Source organism: Miniopterus schreibersii, assembly GCF_964146895.1.
Source record: "Miniopterus schreibersii genome assembly, chromosome: 18".
NCBI lineage: Eukaryota > Metazoa > Chordata > Mammalia > Chiroptera > Miniopteridae > Miniopterus > Miniopterus schreibersii.
In genome coordinates this window covers 13,057,668-13,067,428 of record NC_138121.1, presented here as the reverse complement: position 1 = coordinate 13,067,428, position 9,761 = coordinate 13,057,668, and positions in this window count along the sequence as shown.

The window sequence follows — 9,761 nt, the reverse complement described above, 5'->3', positions numbered from 1 at the left end:
CTAGCAGTGTTAACCTGCAGCTACAAGCTATTAACATGAGCAGTCTTGTGAGAACTGCTGAGAACTTGGGCAGAATTACTCTGTGATTTCTCCCTCTAGCATTCGTTTTGCAAAGGGAATAATTTCTGTTGTGTTTCAGGTTTTATTTCTTGTGATGTCAACGTGTATCGAGACCAGCTGTTCCAACCATCTTAGAAAATTCGGAGCTGCCCTTCTTCCTCATATGGAAAAGCTCAGCATCCAGTTAATGACACTAGACTTCTGTTTGTCACGATGGTGTGCGATTCTTTTGAGACTGAGAGAAAAACTCAGTTTTGGGGATCCTCAAGTGTCAGTCCCCCTCATTGGCCTCAGCACCCCCCTATAATTCACGTCTCTGCCACTTACTAGCTAGCTACTCTCTTACACGTCTCCTAAATTCTCTAATCCCCCCACCCCTCACTTGTAAAAGAACCATACTGAACTAATTGCAAAACAGTTTAAAGTAAGAATTCCAGAGCGAGAATATGGAAGTTTGAATCCTGGCCCTGCCACGTAAAAGCACAGTAACCTTAGGGAATAAAATGCATATCTCTAAATCTCAATTTCTCACCTGCAAACACCAAACAAGGTAAAACAACAATGTGAAAATAAAAAAGGAAAGCTAACGTTACTGGAAAAGAGGTTTTTGTGAAGATTAAAGGGGCAAATATGCATTAAGTGCTTAGCGTGGTGCCTGGCACAGAGTAAACACAATAAATGCTGGCTTTACAATCTTATTAATATATATACTAACAGAACTAAAAATGTGTGGCCCTGTTATGTGATGGAGGACACTGGTACTGGAAAAAGAGAACTTGCTTCCCAGAAGACACAGAAGTAGGATTCCGGCTCAGGTCTGCCTGACTCCAGATGCCTCATTCTTGGTGCTAACATATGTTTTGAAAAAAGTTATCTCGTAGGAAACAGGGGAGTATGCATTCTTAATAATTATTACAATTGCTCTTCTTTCTATATCTTCGTGACCAGAAAGCCTTACACCAGGTGGCACGTCAAGTAGCAGAGCCAAAACAAACTTGAAAGTTCTGGGATAAGCTGCCTCAACATCGTCCAGGCAGTAGATTTTGCAGGAAGCTGGGAGCCAGTTTTATCATTGCTATTTCTGTCTTCCTCAAAGGGAAAGGGCAGGAGACAGATGAGGGAGAATTCTCAAACTCAGACCAGTTTTTAGGCCTCAAATGACCGCTCTCGTATTCCAGACAAGTATAAAAACTGGTAATGAGCACTTTGTGAAACCACACGAAGCAGTGTCTTCCACAGCCTGTGACGTTCTTGAGCGGGGCCAGCCATTTATTTAGAGGGGAGAAAATAATATTCTGATGAGAACCATTTTCTAGTTGGACAATTTTATTTCAGTGTTACCTGATCTACTCTGCAGCCTCCTGGGAAATCAATGCTACATTTGACTTCTCCTCATGTCATCGTGTTAGCTGTTGGATGGCTAATTCGCTTCACGAGATATGCCGATACGAGAGGCACTCGGCTCGAATCGGGAGTAGAATTTCACCACTCGATGGTCAGATCTTTTATGATGAAGACAGAAGAGCAATCCAAACACAGCAGCCAATGAGAATGCTCTCCAATCACCTGTAATCACTGCTCTTGGGTTTCTAATGGAAGTGGTCTCACTTAGCACTGATCTGCAGCTCTAATTTACCCGAAAAATAATAATGTGCTGTGGTTTGGAAGTTGAGACTGTGGGAAGCTCTGCTCTCCCTCCCTCTCTATCTCTTGTGCACTCTCATTCCCTCCCTCTCTCTCTCTGTCTCTCTCTCTCTCTCTGTTTTTTCTCCCCCCCCCCCCCCACGTTTTCTACATTTTCTTCATGGAGTATAGCGAGGGCATAAAATTAATGTAGACCATAAAAATGGAAAAATGTAAAAACTGAAACACTGTTTTCTAAGGAAAGGAAATGTGCCAGCGTTGGGGTCATAGAATAGTCCTAGATTCTAAACCCCTAATTTGTTCTTTATTAGCCATGCATCCCTGAATTAGTCAATGCATTTCATTAGAAGCCTTAGTGTCCTTACGTGTCAAACGAAGACACTTCCGAGAGTTTTCGCGACAAGCCACCGGGATGATGCAGGAAGGAAGCATCGCGAACACGGGGGGAGCTTGAGAGGAGCCCCCAGGGAACGCGTCGCCTTCTCTCCTGCAGTTAGACAGAGGGACGTGGCCCCAGGACGAGGGAAGCGCAGCTAAAACCGAGGCCATTTTCAGGCTGCAAGTCCTCTGGGCACTGAACACCGTGCATTTTATAATTTCTCACCGTCTCATTTAAGAGTCAGGATTAGCAAGGGCGGGCCAGGCAGCTCCTGGTCTTAGACACTCTTCCAGAGACTGAAATCCCAAGTCCTTGACGAACTTATGTATGTTGATGCATATGAACATGTCCTCATGCCCCCAAACAACAGAACAAAACAGGACAGAAACCAGAGGGATGTGTTTCCGAAGAGGAGCTGTGCAATGGGCCACGTCCGCATGTCCTTGGTGCGGCCTCCGCCTGGGGGACTGCTGGCAGTTGGAGGCAGCTAAGGAAGGAGCATCCGCGCCTAACGGGGGGGGGGGGGGGGGGAGTCCCAGAGAGGCTGGGACGCTGCAAGCAAAGCGTAGGGACAGTGTCCGCCCCGCTCAGAGTGGCGAGGCTGCGAGAAAACAGACTAGTGTCACCTCAGAGGTGTTCCCTCTCTCCATTCAGCCACATAATGCAATTATTTAGTAGTTCAGGATTCTTTTCATTCTGTTTGAAGAACTGAAGAGGTTAAGGGCTTGGGATGATAAATGCATTATTAATGTTGCCTTATAGAAACATCCAAGCCTATAATTTCTGAGGCAGGGGAAAAAAAATAAAAAAAGACTAATAGGTTTTTACTCACTATTTTCCAACCCCAACCCCCGGGTAAATTAACCTACAGGACCTGTGAGAAATGTATAAATTAGACATTATTACAGAAAGTAATAATGGACCGAAAGCCATAATTTGAAGGGTTGATTCGTTAGCAACAGTGACGTGCACAACTTTAGTTTGTGAGCCTCTTTTACCAAACTCTGCACAGCTGGGAGGAAAGGGGTTAACAGCACAGGGAGGGAGATGTTCACGCCAGGAAGGGTGCATTCTTCTGTATGGTTTGAAGCGATCCCCAAGAGTCCATGAAATAATTTCGGAAGAAAAGTGTATGGAAATAAAGAGCATGGTCTGGAATCTAACAGATCTGCATTCAAAGGTCAACTCCTGCAACGACAAATTGTGTGACCTAGGCAAACCTGTCCTTCACTTTCCCCACTTATAAAAAGAGATATAATAATTCCTCACAGGATTTTTTTTATAAGAATTAACAGAGATCATATAGGTAAAGTTAAGCATGTGCCCAGATCACTATAAGCATCCAGTAAATGAATGCTACTCGTGTTACTATTAGCATCCAAATTAAAATTAGGATTAGGATTAGTAGTAGTATAGTGTCAGCGTTAGTATTTTAGAATACCTCCTGCAATATCCACTTGCAGCTGAAATTTAGATGAGTGAAGTGATTTACCCAAATCACAGGGTTAGTCTGTTGGCATAACCACAAACATCTCGCTTACCTTTTACAATATATTTACGTTCTGTGGACTTCATCCATGTAAATCTGCAAGCTCAAAGTCCTTCTTCCTAAATCTTTTCTTTAAGCTTCTTCTGGACAATAGCCACACAATGTTCACTATGGTTTTCACAGATGGTATTCCAGAGAAATTGGCAAAACTCTTACAGTCATTCTTTTTTAAGGGATACAGTCTTTTTCTGCCCATGACAGTAAAACAGATAACTGGGATCATCCTCCCAGCTTAAACAACTATAAAACCACATCAAATAGTGGGGGGAAAGTTTTCAGGCATAAGAATGGAGTAGAATTGCCATCCTTTAGAGGAGATAAACACATGTCCACTCGGACTGTAACCAGGTATTCACATCCCAGCTTGTCTATGGAGAAACTAACCTAAAATAATCCCCATCCTGAGGCAGAAGCAATGATTCTCGACCTGAGATTTACATGAAAAATCTTGAGCCTTTGGGTGAAACAAATTTAGAGTACAGCCCAATTTCTCTAGGCAGGTATCTTTCTACTGCAGGGGACTGCCATAGAACTCAAACTCTTTCCAAATAAAAAGAAGATTTATTTACTCGCATACCCAGGAAATCAAGGGGTTTCATGTAGCACAGAGAAAAGACCATATGAAGACGCAAGGAGATGGAGACTATCCACGAGCCAAAGAGAGAGGCCTCAGAAGAAACTAAACCAGGCAGACAAATACCACAGCTTCCAAATATCAAACAACTACAGGGTTCTAGTGACTATACTAAGTGCTCTCCTAGAGAGACCACTGAAGTCCAATGCCAGTCTCAAGAGGGATGATTAATGTACATATTTTACAGACGGAGAAACTGAGTTTCAGAAACACTGTCAGCAGTCTAGTCAAGGTCATGGTCATGCTAAGACTCTAACTACTTACTTGGAATCTTCCCTTGGTCATCTAAACATGACTAAAACCAAACCCAAGGTCCATTCACCAGACCTGGTTTTCTTCTCCAATGCTCTCTCTACCAAATATCCTGCTTTAGAAGCCAGAAGCCAAAGGATCTTCATTTATTTAGTTAGTTATTTTCACCAAACTCTGCCTCATCCTTCAAATCTAATCCACCATGAAAATGTATTTATTTGACTTCTCACACAGTGCCTGACACAATAGATACACTGTAGGAAATTATTAAGTTTGTGGAAGTGGAACTGACATGCTTAGCAACAGAAGGGATGGGCATCGGGGTACACTAAGAGGAAGATTGGAGATTACGCCAAGATTATAATTCAAGGCACAAAGGGGAGTGGGTGGAAAGTCCAGTGAGGTCAGCCCTAAAGGGACCCTTCGGCCCCCACTCTCCACCCTCTGCACGCACTCGGGCCCCTCTACTGCTCTCCATGCCCAGGGTAACTGCCTTTGTCCAAATCAGCATTTCTCCCCTGCATCACCGTGTCTCTTCAGGCCTTCTCTCCTTGTCTGTTCTAATGCATTTTCTGCTATAGCCAGAATAAACAGTTAGATCAATTCTCTTTAAAAAAACAACAACAACCCTTCATGGGCTCCTCTACTGGATAAATGTCAGGCATGTGATCCACATGATCTTCCTGACTCTTACTCTAACCCTAAATCATGCCCAGATGGAGACAATGGGCAAAGAACTTAATTTGGCCAAGGCTGCGACCCCAACTGTGTCCCAGTCACGAATCCACAGGTTGTTCTCTCTCTCAAGCTGCTTCCCTCGAAGCCCGGTTTCATAGAAGAGATACCCAGAGCAGACGTCTCGCCCCCTGGGCATGGAGGGCACCGGCGGGACTCCCACACATCAAGTCTTGCCTCTGCGATGAACTGAACTGTGAGTTTTACGACACACCAGGCCTCTATAACTTAGTTGTCTCATTTGTAACATGTAAGGTTTTAGGTGCTGATCTCTGGGAGCCTTTCATGACACACAAATAAATTATTAAATCACTTTCCATATTGCTCAGAAGGAAGATCTCAGGATGAACTGGAGGCAGAAGGAAGCAACACAGTCATGCAGTGGGGAGTTTGAGAGAAAGGCTGGTACTGAAAATGGGGTGTTTGGATGCACTGCCTCAGAAACCAGTGGTTAAGCAAACTTGGGTTCTTCCCCCTCCCTCTGAGCTTTCTCTACACTTGCCCAAGAAATGCCAAAAATAAGAGCTGAATTTTCTCCGGGAGCAAGTGGGATAGAAACCAGGACTCAGACACACCTCTTCCCGCCCAGACAGAGCCAGAACCCACCCAGGAGTTTGTGGCTGTGAGGGTAGGAAGCTGGGGCCAGATCCCTCCCTTTCATTTAACACAGCTGCCCTTGGAAATCACACTGGGCATGGCCTGGTTTAAAAAAAGAGAAGAAACACTAAAAAAAAAACTACAATAGAATTTTATGAGCAATAAGCTATCTTGGAAAGCAGCTGTAACTACACACATATTTCTCAAGTGAGAAACTAAAGGCGCCGGAAGGTCAGATAACATACCCCAGTCCACACAGCCAGGAAGAGATTCAAACCCTGGTCTTGGTGTCTCCGAAATCTGTGCTACTATGAGGCATCTCCCTAAGGAAGGGAGCTGTGAGAGTGTCTGGATGACATCTTTGGCCTTTTCAGAGTAGAGACAGGTCACATCTATGGTTGGTTGCCTTACAGTTTCTCCTAATGTGGAGACAACCCTTTACCTCTTTGACCTTGAAGGGCCACATGGGGAATTCCAGGATCTCTTTTCCCAGCGTATGTGTAGGTTATTTTTGGTGTTGAAACCCAATTCCCTACACTGTTCTGGTTCTTTAATCAGGATATTGGGGCTCAAGAGTGATCATCTCCCACGTGAGAATAGTTAACTCATTTGTCAAGTGATTTATGTGCCTTGTTTTACTGAGTCCCTTTCAACCTCATGAATTGGGCTCTTCTATGATTCCCATTTAACAAATGAGGAAACTGAGTCTGAAAGTGGTTAGGTAACCAGCCCACAGTAACGCAGCTAGAAGTGCTGGAGCCAAGATTTGAACTTAAATTGATCTGACTCCAAAGCTTACTTTCTAAACCACTCTGCCTTTTTAAGCTACCTTAAAAATTACATGCCTTTAGGATTAAAAGGCATTCTCCTCTTAGGTATACCTATTCTTGCTGGAATTAAATTATTGAGTCTTTCAGCTTGCTTTGGCCAGGTTGGGCAAGCCATCACATTTTCTGATCTATGATTTTGCACATCTGTCTCTTCCACCAGTAACCAAGCAAGAGAAAATACCTGCCAAGTTACTCTCTCAGAGAATAGGGTCAGGTCTCACAGGGTGACAATTCCAGCAGCTGCTGAGACAGAAGCTCAGATCTTCAAGAGGCAGATTTATAGCTGAGAGGCCAGGAGGATACCAAAGTTAGGAAGAATGAGTGTGAAACTCCCTAGGTTACAATGTGGATCCAAATCCTAGAGGCTTGATTTTTTAATGTGAATGGTACCATACCAAGCCACAGAGTTCAGGGTAGGAAGGAGGAATGTGGAGGGATTTCCATTTATAACTCATTGGCCAGAATGCTAGCTTCACTGGAGGCTGCGAAATACCTATACAGTACATGAAGTCAGTCGTGAGAAGGGGACCAGAATGGGTACTAACGTAACCAACCTATAGTGCCTCCCCCTCTTTTTGACAGCTACCTTGATAAAAATCCTCAAATAAATGATATCATGCATGTCTAAACATGCCCAGCCCAAGGAAAAGTCAGAAAATGGGAGGTGAAGGGAATGTAGGAAGATCTGAGTTTATCAAGATGACCAGGGTGGGTCTGAGAATGACATAACCAGGTTGGCATATCTAAAACTTTAACGCAAGCTACAGGGTGATCCATCACCAGAAGCAAATAACTCAATCACTGTCAGTAAGAAAGGGCAAAAAACGTTGGCCTGGTTTAGCCCATGTTGCACTGAATGTACAAAACTCCTGTATCCTGCAACAGACAGAATTTGGTCTGCACAAAGAGCAGACGAGGGAAGGTAAAGGCAGTTCATGTGGTGGGTTTCTTCCATGGAAGTGAAACTGAACTTATTCCATCACCTGAGACGTATACTTTGGTGTAGTGGAGAGTTATTTCAGCCACCTCTCAAGAGCCTAGGTGAAACAGGTCTCAGAACCGCCCCCCTAAACTACTTGCTGAAGTTCAGACTGACTTCACACAAGCCTGAAATAGCAGACAGGTATGTCTCGGCAATGTATAAAGAAGGTTCCACAGTTAAAATAAATAGATTATGATCAAATTTACATATTGGTATCCTGTAAACTTGATTGGCACTAATGAATTACTTCCTTAGGTGCAGTCTGCTCTGAATGTCATCACAAGGCCAAACATAGTTCCTTGGACCTTGCTGATTCCATCATATAACATCTCTCCCTATATACCAACGCACGGACACACACACACACACACACACACACACACTCTCAGTGATTTTGTCTGCGTAGTCAATTAACCTCCCTAGATAAGAGATCTATATATCTATTGCCTCTTCTAAATGCAGAAGACAAATTCAGGCTCAGTAATTGAAGGAAGGACTTCTCACAGTCAAAGTTGCCCCAAAGGAAAATGCATTGCCTTGAGAGGCATTGGGTTCTCCATTCCTTGACCTAGACATGCACGGTTAGAATACTATGGGAAGATTCTCAGCATCATGACAGGGATAGACTTTAAATACCTTTTGTCTCTGAGATCTTATGGTGCCCTGAAAATTGTTACCTCTATATATTTGAGTCCGTGTAAACCTTTGGAACAATTAGAGGTGTGTTCATACACTCATTTGGCTTGTTCACTCATTCTTTTATTTACTGAATTAATACATATGTGCCCATAACTCACCACGGGTCGTGACATGTGATAGGATCTGAGAAAACAGAAAAAAGTTAAGCACGCTGCCTCACAGAAGGAGGTCATTGGGATCCTTGGTGTGCTTTGCAATGAGCACTATGATAGCTGGAAACCACGTATATGCACTGGGCTGGACTGAGAGAAAAGTTGCTAGTGAAAAAACTATCAAAAATTGAAGAAAAAGCATTTGTACTATAATCTGAAACCCTCTAGGTATTTAATAAAGTTCATTGTCACTGTGTTTTTTTACAGAGCAGTCATTGAATGGTTATGCAGGCAAGAGCGGTATATATGTGAACATCGGTCCTATTCAAGAAAGTATAGATTATCAGAACTAAAAATGTTCATAGATCACTGAATCCACTCTCTTCATCTGTCATGATGGGAAACAGAACAGGAGAGGTCCAGTAATCTGTCCAAAATCCACTATGATTTTTTGGGGGGAGCCAAAGCTGAAATCAGGTGTCTGTGTCTGTCAGAGTTGTGTAATGTTAACTTGATTTAATATGTTTTATTTTAGAAGAAGATGCTGCTGCTGATGCTGATGTTGGTGATGGTGGTGATCAAGATGATGACTGACGTGTTAACTGCTTGTCATGTGTCAGATAACTCTCAAGGTGCTTTAAGTGCTTGCCCTGTTGAATCTGCAAAATATGTCTTGTACTTAGGTGTTACGGTTCTCATTTTACAAATGAGGAGACTAAAGACCAAAGAAATTAATTACTTTGTAAATACAGAGTCAGGAAGCGGCAGAGGCAGGGCATGAGCCCAGGTCTGTCCGACTCTCAAAGCTCACCATTGGGCATTACACCACGTGACCACCTGGTCTGCTCCCATGGGCTGCCTGCTGATTTGCCTGGGACACCCAGGATCGTGAAGAACCGAACACAGGTCTTAGGCCTCAGCTGAAAGCTGGCTAACGTTTGTTCCTGAAGTCTCAGTGGGGGAAGAGGAGCTGATACTCAGTAGCATTCCCATCCTCTTAGCCCTGTGATGAGAGCACCCTGCAGCCAACTGAAACAACACTGGGCCTTGGAGCAGAGATAACTAATCTAAGGGCATGACCCACCCCACTGGAGACATTCACAGCCATAGCCGTTGCCATAACAAGAACAGAAGCTGTGATAAGGAGCTGGGAAAATGTGTTATAAAGAAGGCTCCACCCAAATCAGACTATGGACACAGACCAGAATCAGCCCTGGAACAGTGTGTGTGTGTGGGGGGGGGGGGGGGGGGATGCGGAGTGGAGACAGGCGGAGGCCCCAGGGTACAAACTGTGCTTCCCTTTTCAAA